The following is an 18,486-nucleotide window of genomic DNA, read 5'->3' as shown; positions in this document are numbered from 1 at the left end:
GGCCTAACACACCACAACCTCTAGCTGCATTTAGCCATGAATGATAGCTTCGCCTTTGCAGATGGTCTTTTCAAAGCAGCTCTGGGCCAGTTCTGTTCTCAGTGAGCTGCACGTCAGCATCAGCCCCACTGAGAATGAGCTGGTCTCACCTCAGCGGCCCCAATACTGGAAAGCAGACAGACAATTTCTCCCAGTGCCTGAGCATCCCGAGAGAACAACGGATATCAGCACTTATAAATGACATCTTACAAATTATTCTTAGATGCTTTCCAAATTCTGCTTTGCAACAGACTCTTAGCTTGTTAAGCTGACAGGTTTCATAACTCGCTCTCATCTGACATTCTCATTCTTTGCCTCGGTCTGCACTTAAGCATTCTGAATAAGCCGACCATTGTGCGTATTTCAAGCTGCACGGATTCCTGAAGTGTCAGCTGACAACTACCAAAGGTGTTCTAAGTGCAGTGGTAACTGCATTTTTTTCTAAAGCTCTTACAGTGACCAGTCCCTTTGTATTTGAACATTGTTCTCCATCTGGTCACAAAAAAAACAACTTTCAGTATGAACACTACTGCATATCTTCTCTTAGTTCAGAGCTGGCCTCGATTAAAAAAACAGCAACAAAAAAGTATTTTAAGAGTGGTCCTCATTCAACTAGTACAATACATTGTGTAGCTGCTCCTGTCTATATCCAGAAACTTCCAGACAGCATAGCAAGCCAGAATTTCCTTGATTTAATACTACAACGGGAGCCTATTTTCCTTTTTTATTCTAGTATATATCGTAGTATAGTCTCCAAAAAACCTATGATTGCATCATGTGTAATTTTGTTTTGAGTGACTGCAATTTTGCTTTCTTCTCTTTCTCTGCTCAGAGTAGTATTTGTATTGGTAAGCCAGTACATTCACTGATGAGTAATTTTTGCATTGCATTTAATTTCCTGGGTTTTCTGTGTTCTGCCTTGCCTGTGCTCATACTATTCATTGGAAAGACTTTAAAAGTTTGCTTAACCTGCATTTACATTTAAAATCTCAGCCTTTTAGTTCTTGTGTTCTAAATATGAACATTTTCTGTTTAAAAACTTTGGCATGAAGTGTAATTATCATCTTGGGGAAAAAACGAAAACCAAAACATAACACTATTTTTATTTCTCTACCATAACTACAGGTCTTTGCTTTTCTTGCGACCACTGACAAATTGTCTTCAGGCTTGCTCCACTTATGTTTTTCATCTAGATGCAGGTTTACTAATCAGTTTTGCAGTTTCCACTGTTCTCAGCACAAGAAAGACTAAGACCATTCCGATTCATACTTTTTTAATCTTTTAAAGTCAGATATCAGTTATCTTGAAAGACTCAGCCAGATTAATAACTTTTCACACAATACAACCATATATCAAATGTTTTCTTTCCCAGGTAGCTTATTAACTTGCTCAATAAAAATATTTTATAGATTAAAAATGTGTTTCTAAGCCTTTCTAAAATTTTATACTGTTACTCTAAACCCACCATTAACCTGTCAACACATTGCTGAAATACAATTACAATTTACCCTCTGAATGTTCTTCTTTTTGTTTCCTTTACGCAAGTTTGTGATATAAGGAATACCCAGGTATTCTGCTTTGACTCTTATTGTTCTCCAGGGTTGTTTTGTTTTGCAATACCCAGTTTATTATTTCCTGCACCTGCATGAAGCAATTTACTTTCAAAGTTATGCTCACTGCTCAAGCATAAAATGAAAGACTGCCTACGAAGTGCAAAATTCATCCCAATTGTATTACCCCTTCCCTCTTTCTGAATACTTTATCAAGCACTTTCTAAATATATCCCATGCTCCAGATACTGAGAAGCTGCACTACATTTACAGAGCAAGAGACTTACCTATTACTGTCTAAGCATGTGAACGTACCTGTCATCTCTGCATACAGACATTCAATTCCCTTTTATGTTGATTACCCATTTTAAAAACTTATTCACTGACTTTAAAAGCAAGTCCATTATTTTAAACTTAATGCAATAAAGAGGTTTGAAACTAAGAAAGTCAGACCAATGGTCTATCCAGTCAGCACTCTGTCTCACCAACAGCCATAAGCGGATGCCTGGGGAAGAGAGGGAATACTCCTTTCCAGCTTCCAACTTTTCTCAACTCAGGGTCCTCCCTCTTAAATAATGGCTGATTTCTACCTATGTAATAAACATCAATGGATTTCTCTTCTGTGAATTTTCACCGTTTTCCCTTGAGCTCTGATAAATTTCTAGCATTCAAGCTATTCCACAGATGTTTGTAAAAGAGAATTCTAATTTTTCATTTTTACAAATTGGCATCAATATCCATAACCTGGCAAAACGGTAAGGACTAAAGGTTAGCTATCCAACAGCAACTCCAGTTTTAACTCATTCTCTTTGTTGCTTTCAGTTGTACATACCAGAATGACACTTCTGTGTTTTACTTAGAGCTTCCCCACCTGTTTCACTTTTTGACTTTGCCTATGTACAGTTTTCCATAGGAAAAAAAAAAAGATCCATATCAACAACAGAAAGCTATCCATATCATATCCATAACTTTGCCTATGTACAGTTTTCCATGGAAAAAAAAAGATCCATATCAACAACAGAAAGCTACGGCATAAATGAGTATGCCATTTCAACTACAATGTAATAGATGTTTCAAATGGATACAACTGCGTGTTGGTAACCTCAACATATGCTTGCAGTTTTATCCACCCTAATATAACACATGACCTCAAGGTTTTAAATGACATCTTGTCCTTTCTCATTGTATTTTCCTGAAACTCAATTCTTGACATGTTTCACTTTTGGCCTTTCTCTTAAGATAGCACAACTCATAGTAATTGCAATAGCATTTTAGTGCTTTTACACTTCATCAGCTTATTAATTCAATAGTATATTGCAAACAGTGATCACGTTTTAATAAGTTAATAGAATTTAACCTTTTATGTAGGAAATATGTCTGAACAGAGTGCCTACAATTTTTAATATCTATTTCAAAGAAAGAAAGGAGATGCTCCTACCATTCCTTGCAATTACCTGTACCAGCAGGTAAAAGGCCTGAAGAAACATGAAAAGGATATTCAAGATCCAGATTCAGCCACTAGAGAATTTCTCGAAGCACAAGAAAAAAAGGAAAAGAGACCTACAGCCTATCTTCAGCATATTTTACCAGACTCAGGCAACAGGAAGGAGCTGTCAGCAGCTGGGTCAAAGAGTGTGAATTATATACTTTCCATACCTATCCTAAGCAAACAAGAGCAGATTGCCAGAATTCAAACACTTTGCTGAACATGAACAGCTAACCCATCACAGGAATACAGAATACACACTTGCCGTTAAGTTCTCCAAGGTCTCGCTCTCCACATGCTTGGGCTTTGCCTCTGCAATACATACTGGACTGCCTGACAAACTAACCAAAAGAAATTAGGTCAAGCTTAGACTAAACAGGAATATTATTTATGCTGGACTTAATATATTAACATAAATATAGGGTAAAGTGGGATTTTCCCCACTTTTCTCCCACCAAAACATTCAGTTACACAGAATTAATTAGTTAAAATGTTTATTTCTTACAAGACTGAACACCATTAGCAGCTTTCTGCCAGTTTGCCAGAGACAGCGTGGAATCTTTACAGAGTGAACTTGAAAATAATCAACAGCGGTTACAAAGTTCAAAATCTCTTTCATTCACTTTGACATGCATATTGCATTTATGGAGAAAATAACAAGCAGAGGACTCGACATTGCTCTTTTTTTTTTTTTTAAACAATAAACTGCTTACACTTGGCCAGCAATGTCCCAGAAAAACCTTACTGACCCTCTGTAAAGTTTTTTTTGTTTGTTTTTTTTTTTTTAACTATCGTTAAGAAATGTGAGTGCTGTATCAAGGCAAGTGCTTCGCTTATCCCCTTCTTTGTACCTCTGAAGAGCTGACATCAAGTATTAAGCAAGGATTAACATGACAAATGTAATTTACACGCCATCCATAAAACTGCTGAGCTTTATGATTTAAAATATTTTCCAAAAAACCCTGACTGCCAGGTCTTACAGAACATCTAAGATTTTGTCTAAAAGTAGAAGCGACTTCACTATGAACAACTGCATTACCTACAGCATAACGCTGTAGCCATAAAAGAAGCACAGTAGGAATGCAGCCCCTAAGAGCAGGATTTGCTGTACCTTCAAGACACAAAGCCCTCATAACTCCATGACATATTCTCTCTCCTATGGCAATAAGCAATTAAACACATACCTTGCTCAATAGCTTGAGGAAAAGTATGTGACAATCCCTTATCTTTAAAAATTACTTTCATTGTAACTGGAAACACAAAAAGTACTTGAATACAATGATCATATAGGGCATGGCAGACCTGAGGATATACCTGCTGTATGATCACAGAATTAACTCTTATTTTCTTTAGTTTATCGTCCCTGTGTTCTGCACCCAGAAGCTATCCCAAGCCTCTAATTATTCATGTTGCCCTTTGCTGTGCTGAATCTATCAGAGGGATCAGTTCTAAATACAATATTCAAAGCATGGTATCCACAACTCATTCAAATGATTTTTACTGCAGAATAGTAATGTTTTGCATTGCGACCCCCTTCCTAATAACACTCAACACTATTTACTTTTTTCTTCGACAGCTTGTGAAAATTGAGTTATGTTTTTACAAAAGCACCTATATAAGAACACTGAATGTTTTCTGCATATTTTATTCTTATGAATTATTTCCCATTTTTGAAAATGTGATTCTATTTTATCCCCCATTCACTCAGTTTTGTGAGATCTGAGTTTACAACTCTGACTCAAGCCAGTGGTGAAATCAAGTCAGCTCTGGATTATTATCAGTTCTTTTCTGTAATCACTGAAATATTTTTAAAGTATCACCACTCTAGAAGTACTTGATTGAAATTAACAATTCTGACCATCACCTAAGATACCCGATTATTTATACTGCTCAAAAAAGAGAAGAAAAAAACCTTTAAGGCCATCCGTGAAAATACTGAATGTTCTGTCCAAAGGAATACGTGCATTCCCTCTACAAAATGTGGGTTGAATCCTCCTTTGTACATTTATTTATACTGGAACTGTAGAGAGAGTACAATAAATCACTTCTGCTAGGCTCAGAATAAACCTTGACATTAACATTTCAAAACACTATCTGCTATGAAATTAATGCTTTCCTAGCAAACACACTTCCACACTTTGCCCAGGATGTTTGTAAAACACATTGGCTGCTATGCATTTCAAGTCAGCTCACTGAAAAAGCCCCCAGGTAAGGTCGGGGCTGCTTCCTTCTCAGACTTGCGTGTACATACAGTTTGGATTACCCTTACTTGGTTGAGAAGGCATTAGAAACATCTTTAATTTGCTCTTAGTGGAGAGGAAGAGCAACTTAACAATGTCCATGTATTTAAAAAGACACTGAAGAAATAAAACTGAAAATCTATCTGGGGGTTCACAGACTAATTCTTGGTATGTTGGACCAGTGTAGGCACCTGTGCTGAAGGCTGCACATCCATCAACAGTGCAGGTTACGATGACCCAATGGCAAACATTTTTTAGTGATTGAACCCTCTTTTCAGCAGTTGATGTCATTTTAAAAAGGTTTCCACTGTTGTACCAAGCAGGCAACTTGATGAGGATCTTATTTTCTATAGTAATTACTGCAACACCTACCCCTGCTCCACTTGTATCCACTCAGGTATGTTTCCAAATGGCATTTCCCTTGTTTGCTGTTATCCCAGTAGCCACTTCCCCATATCTTTCTAACACAGCAAAGAAAACCACACTCATCTATCATCCCACTCCTTATCAAAAGGCCTGACATGTACTCTGGTGAGCCTTCAGTCATTCCCTCTTTTGAGTTTTCAGTGAGACTTCTCAGGTGAGGTTTCATTTTACTGTTAAATGATATAATCTACAAAAAAGAGGCAATCCCACTCCCCCGTAACCCTGACACACCATCCTCATTTTTCCTATGCATTCATGTTAGTAGTATTCAATCCGATCTCACAATGAGCTGATTTAGAAAACACAACCCCCTACAAAAGAGCCATTATTTTTTGGCTGGTTTAGCTCCCAAAACAGGCGTACTGTACTGGTCTAACGAGCACAGGTGCTACCAGAAAGCAGGGGCCAGAGCTATGTGCTTTGGTGGCAGATAGCCACTGGGTCGGGTTAGCTGTAACGTGAAGCCTTACTCTCAGGCTGTCCCTTATCCCTTAGTTCCTCATCAGCATAAAAAGCACAGTTACTTTGCTTAGCTTAGAACTCTAATTTTCCACAATTAAGATTAAAACATTTGATAACTGATGCACAGAAAGCAATTTAGCTGCCTTACTGTTTCTGTCCAGCTGTATACTGCCCAGCTATAGCTCAGGTCATACTGGAATTGTGAGCTGCTTGGGGGAAATGTTCTTCATGTCTGCTTGTGCAAAGCTGGGGTCACAGCATCTCTTATACTTCATTTTCACTCTGCTGTACTGCTGACTTGAATATAAAACTGTTAAAATTTTATTGGAAGTTTAACTGAAATCCAGTTGATGCATGTCTTCGCTGACAGAACCTGAGGCACAAAGAAGGCATCAGAGAAAAAGAAGCAAGACATTCTGTGGTCGTGCTTGTTACTGATTCAACCCCCTGGGCTATTTTTGACATCTTCTCGTTATGGGAAATACAGTCAGTAAGGGTCAAGAGGAAACAGTCATCAAACTACACACGGAAGGTAATTGCTGAAGTATAGAAAAGCAAACTTTTGTTTCAAAGCAGTAGCATGAGCTAACCAGCTAGGGAAGCTGTAAGGGCAGCCCACACGTAGCAAAGGACACATACACAGAGACCTTAAATGGCTCAAATGGCTCATGCCACTTCTGCAAATCAGGCTACTGATACAACAGATAGAACAAGAAGAAATGTCCACGTGACTGGTACACGTCATATAACAAAGTTATAGCAACCCACGAATCAAGCCTGAAAACAGTACAACGAGCATCACACAGTAGGCCTCCCCAGAGCTGTTTCTCAGGGACTCTTTAGGAGAATTTATTGGGCTATATAAATAGAGACTTTCAACAATCTAACAATTTATTTTTTTTTTAAGACCATTGATCTAACCACAACTACAGGTCATGATGAGTTATCATTCTTGCATCCTTAGAGCAGGACACGGCATTCTGATCACCAGAGTTACCTCTCACCTGGAAAATCAGAGAGATGACTCACACCAGATAAAGCAACAGTAACCGGCCTGCCTTTACCTCCAGATCCCTGCAGAAGATTCCCTCTGGTATTGGTAAGATAGAAAAAAATAACCTCTCAGGTAGTATAGGAAGTTTCAATAAAATCACCTCTGTGCTGTAACCAGGGATATTGAAGTTAGTATGTGACAGAACTGAAATTCACAAATAGTAACAAGAACTGAATTACCTAGACTGTTGGTGTGTTGGGTGGGTTTTTTAGGGAGGAGTGAGGTGGGATGGCAGGGGGGTAGCATTTAAAAAACAGATCTAGATCTCAACAGCAAGAATTCTGTTCCCTTACACACTTGAAGAATTTGGAAGGTCCTGACAGCAAACCTGGCTTCTTCATAAAACAACCCATTCATACCAATAAAATGAAGTGGGTTCTTAAGGATTTGCAACATTTTCTGTATCAACTATAACTCAGATCTTCAAACTATGTGTCAAGAACCCCATCAAAATAAGACTCACCATCAAAAAAAGACTTGAATTGAACCGCAGAGTAGGAAAAGAAATCTGAAAAGGCTTTACTTTGGTGGGGGCAAGATGGTGTCTGAACTCAGACATCAGACAAGAAGTAAATGTTTCTCACTGTCCTTTTCAGCACTGCCTTTCAGACGGTAGCAAGCTGGTGAAGAACCTTTTCCATCTAAAGTATCTTTGGAATCCTCTTAACAGAGGATCAGCAGATTCCCAATTACATGATCCAGAGAAATTTGCGGCTGATCTCAGCAAAGAGAAATGAGATAACTACACTCTGTTCTGTCAGAAACCACTTCCTCACAAACGGACTTAAAACTATGCAAGCATATATGAAAAGTAATTGCACTGCTGCAGGCTCTACAATAATGCCTTGAATGATGATTATTCAGCCTTTTTGCAATGCACGGGTATAGCAGAATTTCAAAAAAAATCTCATAAAGACCATGATTCTGCTAAAAATAGAAAACCACTTTTTAAAAAATCATGTGCTGCAGCAGCTCTCTCTTTTGCCTATCTTTCTAGGGCAAAACAAAAACTACAAAGCAAGTTGCAGCCTAAGGACTGGAAAGAACTGAGAACTGATCAGCTTCCTTTTTCCTGAAACCTCGCTTTTGAGGAAATACCCAGAGAACAGCCCTGGCAACACAGCAAAGCACAGACACATTGTCAAATCTTTTCAAGAAGCAATTTAGATCGAGTAGTTACTATCAAAAGCAATATAATAACATACACCAAAGAACTAAGACTTGCTGCTAGTTATACTCTGACTTTCAGAGATATACACAGAGAAAGTGCAAGTACATGACAAGAAGGCAGTGGGCGGAAGAGAAAACATGTACCAATATATTCGAACTTCAGAGAGATTAGCAAAACACAATTTTAAAAGTTGCCAAAATTTTATACACTTGGAAACAGAAAAAAAATAAGCAAACAAACTCCATCATCTGTTGTAACATCCATGGGTTCCCATTACAAATCTTTTAGTCAGCCACTGCCCATATATTCCCCTGGACCACCCTGGGATATTCTACTCCCAGCTCCAGGTTAAAACTGCATTATTTTTGTCCCCCAGACAGCTCAGCTGTCAGACAGTTGTTCTGTCTGATGATTCCTTCTCAGTAACAGCTCTCCAGGTGGAGCTTAGGGAATAGGTGCATCTGTCCCTGCCCAAGGCTTAAGCCTTTGTGCCCTTACTGTGAGATTCTGTGACCCCTTCACAATGCTCTACAAGAAAGCCTCTGTACTGCAGTGATACTTGTATGAAAAATCCCCGGAAGACTTAAAATATATGAGGAAAGGAACAAATGCCTTTTTTTTTTTTTGACATCATTCTAACTTAGGGGACAGCTCTCTCTTTCTGCCTTTATCAATTTTTAGAAAAACAGTTCTGAAATCACATTTAACTGAAGTACGAGAGACCTTTAGCATTAGCTTTCCCCGTGTCCTGTTGCACCTGCAGCCATTTTTAAGCAGGCAGCACGTCAGCACCTCAAACCAGTGCCATATCAGTTACCAACACCTTGTTTCTCAATGCTTTAGTGAGCAATTTCCCATCAATTACAGCAAACAGGATGATGACACTTTGTTGACCTAAAGTGTACAGAAAGTTTAATCCATACCATTGGTCAGATAGAAAAATGCAATTAAGTCTAATTGCAATTAGGAAGAAACAGACTGAAAGCATTATTTTATCTCAATCCTCTACACTCTCTTGAAATGTTAAGAATGTGACAGTTTGTTTAACCCTTTTTCTAATTGCAGAGCACACACGTGTATGACACAGCCTTGCCTTCATTCTTCATTAACTCCAAGGCAGCTCTGCCAAATTTTAAAAATTTTCAAGAAAAGCTTGAACAAGGTCACATAAAATGCAGGCAGTTGGCTTTTAATAGAAAAAAAAAAAAAGAGTAAATTATTAAACTGAATGCTATGCTTAGCTGCATGGCACTTTTAATCCTAAAGAGCTTTAGTAACTCTTCTGTTCCAAGGTTAGTTCTCCCAGCTTAAACAACTGCTTTCATACCACCTAAAAAAATCTCAAAGGAGAGATTTCGTTTAGAAACAGTATATGTAGTTGAAAGCAAGTATTTCTATTCATCCTATTCCATACTGGTACTATTACACAGCACTACTGTGATACTGAAGATACTTTCTAAGTGATGATTATCCCCCAAAACACATCTTCCAGATGATAGCTCTTATCTCTGTTATACAGAGACAAGTTGAAGCTGAATGATTCGCTCTTCTTCAGAGCCTTGGCATGCACCTGATTCCCTGGTTCCTTAGACTTTGTCATTTTAACTTTGCTTCTTTTCAGTAAAGTTTTCTGAAAGACCTTGACTCTAACTCAGTTTGTTTCTACTCGATCATAAACAAACAAAACCACAAAAGGTAAATCAAAGATTAAAAAAAAAAAAAAGCCTATTTATTTTCCATATTAACTTATACAGAAGGTTTTAAAGGCTTTATAAAACAATTTTTTAATGAGATATTTGCTGTATTTTCTCAAGCTAAACCTTACAGACTGTCACATCACTTAGCTTTTTGCTCCACTACAATGTTTGGGGTTTTAAGTCTGATTTTTGTTGTTGTTTGTTTCAGTGACTGAAACAAACATCATAAAAATTATAAAAACAGAGATCTTACATTGACAAGTGGCCAAGGCCAGATCAGCTATACCCAAATCACTTGTAAGATGAGGTTATTTAACTTTTTCTAGAGCACTTTCAGCAATAGATATCCCATTACCTCCTTCAGATATCTAACCCCATTTTTATCTATCCACAGAGCTGGAAAGTTTTCTTCCAGCACAGAAATCTCCCTTTGTGCTATTTAGGACCATTATTTCTTACCCTACCTGGAGGGAAGAGTTTATTACAGTCCCCTCTGTAGCAATCCTTACTGTATTTGAAGCCTATCATTATGCCTGCCCACCTCTGCCATAACCTAAGCAAGTTCAGTTCTCGCAGTCCTTCCCCAAAGGTCCTAACTGCAACCCTCCCCTAAGTGCTCTTCAAGTGGTCCAAATCTGCTCAAAGTACAAAACAAAAAACAGCCAGTACCCCATCTGAGGCCTTACACTGACCACTGCAGAAGCATTTCCTATTTTACACACAACCACAATCCTTTTCTTATGTCCCACTGTGACTCCTGTAAGATTTTTTAACGCTGTCATGACTCATTTGTGCTCATTTTGTGATACAGCTGCTTATCTGCTGAGCTCCTGCCCAGCCAGTTGTTTCTCATATTTAAGTCTATTATTGCTACCCTAACATATTATTTTGCATTTCTCTTTACTGAACTGCCACCCATGTATTTCAGATTTTTTGTGCCATTTGCTTGGACCATTTCATACTCTAATGCTTGTATGGCCCCCTCGATATGCGCTGCCCAGGCAATATGTAAATGTGCTCTGTTCTATCATCCAGGTCACAAGCTGAAAGACTAAACAGGATTAAATTCAGGAAATATACCTGCTAAATTCCACTCACTGCACTCCTTCAATCTGAAATGTCCCTAGAGCATGTAATTAACAAGTAACTAACCAGCACAGCAAACCATCTGACAGTATCTAGTTTTGGTGTTTCTGTATTCTTTAGCTGTGGAGAGAGAACCCCTGATTTCAGCACTACTGGACTTATTCTACCAGATGATCTTTCAAACAACATAGACAAGGGAAGGAGGCTCTGGCACTCTCCTTCCTCTTTAACATGTTTGTCTGTGGCACAGTAACCCAGTTGCACAGCTCTTCCAATTTTGATTTTGGGCTATATTCTGATACTACAAAAACACTTCAGCTCACACACACACCCTAAACAACAACAAAAACACTCTGCCCCTAAAAAAACTCAGGTCATATATGTGCACATGTACACACCAATACAACAAAAAGAAAAGCAACAACTAAAACCAGGATAATACCACTTAGGCACCAACAAGCAAACTGTCAAGCACACACATTTCCTCTTCACATTTCTAAAGAAAATAAGTGTTTTAAACAAAGTTCAAATCACTACATTTTAAGGACAGAATTAGGTTTGTCTCGTGACAGAGCTGTACAAGGCAGACAAAAAATCCCACTGCTCTGCTACTGGCAGGTATTCTCTAGAGACAAGCTTTTACTCTGACCCGTCTTAACAGGGGTTTGTCTGGCACGTGTGCATCCCATTAATCAAAGCAAACATCTGTGTCTAAATACGGTATTTAACGGAACTAGTATAAACACCTTTAAAATCTTGGGCAATTACATTTCTGTCTTGCCAACATTCATATTCTCTATATCCTACGATGAAGTTTGATAGACCAGTAAAAATGGAGAGCAGAGAATGGCAATTTAACAGATAAAACATTGCTGAAAGGGGAGTCGAGTGTTTTCAGAAGCAACAAGACAAAAAGCTATCAGCTTAATGCAAAGCAAAAAAAATGAAATTGAGTATCAGGTGAAACTTGCACCAAGGGGTGATGAGCTACAGCAAGAAGCATCACAAAGAACTTTGTCACTAGAGGGAATGATCTTGGTGCCCTTCCAAAGGATTCCAGAGGATTGGACTAGCTGATCTTTCTGCATTTCTACATTTAACTGGACTCACTGTAAGCATTAAACATTAAAGGAACTTTAAAGAATGGTCATTGTAACTTAATCTACAAAGCTTTTGGTCCAAAGTTGTATATAAACAACAAACCTCCCATATGACAAATTCTCTAAGTGAAGTAGTTGAATGCAAGCTTGTAACTAATATCCAAGATTATAACACAAATTCTAAATTAAAGTGTCAACCCATTATGTTACAAAACCAAGTATTTTACTTTGGTTATGAAGCTGCACCTCAGCAAAGAACCTTTTTAAAAGTCTTTTTGTTTAATAACAGCATCCAAGAAGAAAGAGAACATGCTATTCAATGTTTAGGTCTGCATTTCCTAATGGTATTTTGAGTTACTCAAACTGAAAGAAGGTTTTCACAAAGTTAAAATAAACTCTTACAAAGGTTTTTCTACACCACAGGCGGTTTTTAAAGCAGAAGCCATATATACAACGTTCTTAAAGCCGGAACAATATAGCCATAAGCATAAAGTTTATCAGGAGCAAGTTCTTATAATAAGAAGCTTGATTCCCAGCAAAGAACACTTAATTTGGAAACTAAGAAAGAAAAAAAAAAAACCTTTCTCACTACAGAAGTGAGAAAGTTTCTCGCTTTCTGCAACTTCACTCCCGCCTACAGAGGTGGAAGATTTTTTTCTTGATCAAGGTTTTTAAGGACAAGTTCTACAAATATCTGTCTGGAATAATCTTAGAATATCTATACCAACCTGGAAGAAGGGGAACAATAGGTCTTCCAGTACTGTGTTTCTGGGATTTATGTAAGTACAGTGTAAATCTGTGGCTATAAGCAAGTGCTGAATCTTGAAATTAAGCTCTCCCTCTCAAATCTCTTTTTTTTGACCAAGGAGACCTGTATCATGAATTCCCACAAAATGCAAAGACTTCCAGTTTTGGGAAAACCAAAACAAAGAGAACACCAATAGATCATGCATAAAGACTTCAAAGAGCTTTTTGAATGTTGAAGACTACTTAAAAAAAAAAAAAAAACAAACACTTAAACAATGGGGAATAGAACAGACTGACTGCCAAGACTTCTATTCCAACTCGATGAGTACTTTTAAAAACTCTTTTCTTATTCCTCTTAGCCAACATAGTGGTAAAAGAGAAAGCGAAGTCTTTCCACCTTGTATCAACCACACAAGGATCACTGACCAGATGCCAACTTACTCCTAGTACCTAGAAAGATCTGGAAGAACAAGTAACAAAATTTCCTTCCAGTCTCCTTGAAATACTGGGAGAGCGAAGCCTTCACTCTGTATAAGGCAGAGAGCAGACTTGAATCTCACATCACAAGTACGCCAGAAACACCAATAGATGTTACAGCAATCATGCTGGTCAGCACCACAATCGATGCCCATAGGATACATTCCAAAACTATGTGTAAGACATCTAGTTATTTTTGCATATTAAATGTGTAACAACACCAAGCTTTAAGATCTGATTTACTATTTCTCATTTTCCAGAAATATTAAATATTATGAGATGAAACATACGATTGAACTTCAGCTCTAGACAGCTCAGTAACTAAGCTACCTAATACAGCTTAGCTCAGTAACTACATGCTTATGACATGCAATGCAAAGACAAATCGTTTCAGTTAATGGTGGTACAGCTGATAACTGCAAGAAGAGCCTAGGTTCTACGCAAACATGATCTCAAGTTAAGGTTGCTAACTGCTGCTCCTTACGGACACACATGGCTGCACTGTATAACAGCCCAAAACAAAAAGCATTTACTGTAATTTCAGGACATTAAATGTTTTTATTAAGTAAACATAGACACTGTAGAAATCCTGCAACCAAAGTTGTTCATGCCCTGAATGACTTGCTGGAAGTCACATGCTGAAGTAAAATCCTAACCAGACCTTTCTAAGGCAAGGGAGTTTCATGAGTGGCTTCAACTGGGTGAGAATTTCACTTCATAGCCGATCTTTTTTTAAAACTGAGGCCTACAAACACTAACACCTCACTACATATTCATCACTATAAAGGAATTGAATTTTTCTTCTCTACACCACTTTTTCTCATTTTTTTCCAGTTTTCATTAAGTAAATACTAACATAATTCACCTGACAAACAGTATTGTAAGATCAAAAAAAGAAAAAGAAATTAACAAACTGCAACAGTAACTCATCAGCCTATTTTCTGAGAAGTTCCACTTGCTTACAGAAAGAACCACGTTTTGCTAGCCCCAAGCTACAGAGCCTTCCGGATCACCAGTCCTTGTAGCAGCTAGAAGAGGGGGAAGTCTAGTAACTGACTGCAGGGTAGAAATATACCCAAGAGGCATGCCCTTGAGGGTTGTATGAGTTATTATACAGTATGAAACACAGCACACACTTGGAGCTTTGATCTCTATCTGCACAGTATTAGTTCAGTAATAAAGGCAACACCAACGGGACACAAGCAAATACACCTACAACCACCAAAGAGCAATCACGATGCGTTTAATGACTGCAGACCTCTTCCCAACACACAGCTTGCAAGTTTGAAGCCAAATAACCCCTTATTTTATAAAAGTTGTAGGCTCAGTTACGTGGCACGCTAAGCCTGCATCGCTATATGAAGAGTTCCAGTCCCTGACCACAAGTGCTGCGGGTGTTGCTGTACTCGGGGAGAGACCGCCGGCCCCATAAGGAAGAGCCATATGCTCTCCCTTCGAGATGGGGACCCGGAGACAAAGGGGCCATCGCCGAGCCGGGACACTTGGAAGAATAACTGCGGCAGCATCCGAGAGCAGCCGAAGCCAGGAACGTTCCCCAACCCGGGACAACGAGGGGCCGCAGCGTGCCAGGCGCTCGGCTCCGCGGTGCCAGGCGGCCGCTGCCGGGCCCCACAGCCCCACAGCGGCTCGGCTCCTGAGGGCGCAGAGACCCGGGACGGCCGTGCCGAGGTGCGACCCCCCCCCCCCCCCGGCGGCTCGGGGGCCCGGCCGGGCAGCTCGCAGGGCGAGGCCGGCCCGAGGGGGCCGGGGGCTGGCGGCACAGCGGCGGCCGGGCCGGGCCGTGCCGTGCCGGTGGCCACAGGCGGGGCTGCCCGAGGGGCGGCGGGGTAAGGCCGGGCCCGGCGGTGCCGCAGCAGCCGGCGCTGCGAGGGCGCGGCGGGGCGAGGTGAGGTGAGCTGAGGTGAGGCGGGGCCGCGCCGGGGCCGCTCCCTGAGGAGCCCGAGGCCGCGGCGCTGCCCCGGGGCCGGGCGGCGGGGGCGGGGCGGGGGCTGCGCGCGGGGTGCCCGCCCCCCGGCCCGGTACCATTACCCAGCACGCCCAGCGCTGCGCCGCCATCCCGCAGCCGGCCCGCTCCCGCAGGAACCGCGGCACCTCGCGAGACTTCGCTTCCTTCGCACCCCCCTCCCCCCCCCCCGCAACCCCGACTCCTTCTCCGTACGGCCCCGCCCCGCGACCCGGCTCGGCCCCGCGCGCGCACGCGCACCGCCGCGCGCCCGCTCGGCCCCAACATGGCGGCCGCGGCGCCGCGCACGTGTCGCCGGCCCCGCCGTGTGTCAGGGCGGGCGGGAGCGCGCACGGCCGGCCGGGGAGGGGAGGGGAGGGGAGGGCAGAGGAGGGGGGCGGAGCTGCCGCGCACGCGCGGGAGGCGCCGCTGCGGGCCAGCTGATTCGAACGGGGCGCGCGAGCCGCCGCCTCCTCCCGCACGCGCTGGTCACGTGGGGGCTTCCCCCCTCGCCTTCCCTCCTCCTCCTCCTCCTCCCCCTCCCCCGGCGGGTCCCGACCCCGTCCCCGCCCGGCTCCCCCCTCCCCCGGGGCCGGGCCCGGGCCCTCACCTGCCGCCCGCTCCCGGCCGCGGCCCCGGCCGCGCTCCGCTCCCTCCCCTCCGCGCTGCCCGCACCCGGCGGCGGCGGCGGCGGCTCCGCACAGCGCCTGCTCCCCTCAGCGCGGCGGCGGCTCCTTCCGCTTCCTTCCCCTCCCCCTCCCGCCGCTGCGCTGCGGCGGGGACCCGCTCCCTGCAGCTCCGCCTGCTGGCTGAGGGCGGAGGCGGCCGGCACGGCTCGGCACGGCGCGGCGCCGCCTGCCCGCCGCCCCCCGGGGCATGCCCAGGGCGGGGGGCGGCCCCGAGAGGGGCAGCAGCCGGGCCGGCCCCGCCCGCAGGAAAGGGGGCTGTGGGGAGCGCCGAGGGGCTGAGGAGGACGAAGCCGAGCGGCTCCCCAGCCCGCCGGACCGTGAGCGGCAGTGAGGCAGCGGGGCTGTGCTCCTGCTGCCGCAGCCTCCTGTTTGCCTCCAGCCGGCGCGGGGTCGCCGAGTTACCGCCGAGCGCGGAGCCCGCTCAGAAAGGGCGTCATTTACCTCAGGGCTCCTACGGAGGGAGAGGCACTATCACGTATTTATCGCTATCCTCTCGATTTTTATTTTTTTTTCCCTGATAATTCACAGTTATGATTCACCTGGAAGAGCCTCAGCTAACCAAGAAACAGAAAAATTCATTTTTTTCCATTTAAATCCTTACCTGATTCAAAACCCTTTTTACATTAAGAACCCACAGCAACTTTGCGAATTGCAAGAAAATCCTAAAACTAAACCAGTTTTTTGTAACAGGAGACGAGGCACTGAAAAATATTTTCAATTTCCTTTGAAGGCGGTTACTATGGTAGTTAGACTGGCTTGTACTTTGTGAAGACGGTATCTTTCAGATTTAATAAAATGGTAATTGTCCAAATTACTAGTCTAGTCAGACAGGCGTTCGTTCTGCAGCCCTGGAGTCTGCATAAAAACCTCAGTAGCTTTTCCACTTTCCCAAGCAGTTTTCACTTTTCCCTGCTTCTTGCTGACTTGGAACTCTTCTCCTGCCATCAGATTCAAAACAACTGAAATCCCACAAGAGAGGGAAGGAAATTTTTTTCTTGAACCCATGCCACTGTTCTCATGCAGTCTTTTGTCCACGTGCCCAGATCTTAAAGAGCAATGGAGCTTTGTGTGTTATTGCAGGAGCACCTGTAAGCACTAACTGCGATCAGTTTAGAAATATGTTCGCTTAGCTAAACAGCTGCAGTGGTTGGAGACGTTACTGCATTTCAGCCAAGTGCTAGTGCCTTCGCAGTAGAACTGCCTGTTCTTCTCAGCTGCTTCAGAGCAAAGTGTATTGTATTTTTTCAAATTCCCATGGCCGCTTAAGGGTGCAGTTGAGCAATAGGCAGACCTAATCTGATGGCCTGCTGACAAGCTGCCCCTGCTGCCAGCCACGCACTCCCATTGATTCCCCTCTGCCCACTGGTGCTCATCAGAGCACACTGTCAACCAGATTTCCTAAACTACCAAGAAACCGTTCCTGTTTCTGGGGTGTTAATTTTCAGGTAAAAAAAAAATGAGCTGCATTGGCTTACAGTAGACACAGACAATGGAGCCAGCATGTGAGAAGTGGGGGAGAAGGTGCTGCCAACAGAGGGGAGGAGCAGGACTATCCTCTTGGCAGCAGTAACTTTTTGGCAACAGGATTAAACCAGTTCATATTGTCTAACCACACCCTGGACCAGGATTTGCCTTGAATTCACTAAGTACATAAATATTATGTTCTGCCATCTTGCTTAAGAAGCAGTAATGTCTAGGGATGGGAGTGATAACAAAGAGCAACTGTTGTTAGTAGTGTGATGTTTCAGGTAATAGCTCCTGCTAATGAAAGGGATACTCCTGGGGCTCCTACTCTGCCTTTACATGCCCCCTGCTTTCCCTGGATTGAATCCAGCCACTGTGTACCTACAGGGTAGTTTGGCTCAGCTGCCCTAGCAGAGGAAAATAATAATATGCAAAGAACAAAAAGCAGTCCATGCATAGTAAAGAGTGAGATCAAGCAGGTTTACTATGAGATCTCCACCCAAGAGAATTTACATTTAAACCTTGAGAAACCTGCTTTGTTTGGAGCTGGTTGGATACAACTCTGGTTTGATTCTCTTATCCCCACAGTTCAAATTCTCTTCCATGTGCTCTTGCTATCTGGCTGCCCCTTTCCTGCAAGATCCTGTAGTAGCTTCTGAGTAACTCCCAAGTACAAAGGAACCTACCCACTCCTGCCTAGCAGCATCACATTGCTCTGATATGTTTCTCCTTCCACAGTCTTCCTTGCTCCTCATGTAACCTACCAAACTTAATCCAATCCAAAGTCTTAGGGCCACCCTTTTCTCTGTGCAACAACTTGTGCCTTGTACCAGTA

General features: G+C 42.5%; 1 protein-coding gene across 7 annotated transcripts in view; it reads right to left on the bottom strand.

The window, feature by feature from the left end:
* Positions 1-16,279, bottom strand: part of ZZZ3 (zinc finger ZZ-type containing 3) — a 62,767-nt gene extending 46,488 nt beyond the window's left edge. For 2 of the 7 annotated variants that reach the window (XR_011810941.1, XM_038182902.2), the window contains exon 1: positions 16,109-16,263. The gene's annotated coding sequence lies outside the window, so the exon portion shown is untranslated. Of the gene's footprint in view, positions 1-15,584; positions 15,724-16,108 lie in introns of those variants that run through there. The other 5 variants (XM_027463070.3, XM_027463072.3, XM_072041702.1 and 2 more) reach the window with 4 other exon arrangements.
* Positions 16,280-18,486: the final 2,207 nt, after the last annotated feature.

Source organism: Anas platyrhynchos, chromosome 8 (assembly GCF_047663525.1).
Source record: "Anas platyrhynchos isolate ZD024472 breed Pekin duck chromosome 8, IASCAAS_PekinDuck_T2T, whole genome shotgun sequence".
Taxonomy (NCBI): Eukaryota; Metazoa; Chordata; class Aves; order Anseriformes; family Anatidae; genus Anas; species Anas platyrhynchos.
This window is presented reverse-complemented; position numbering and strand designations above follow the sequence as displayed.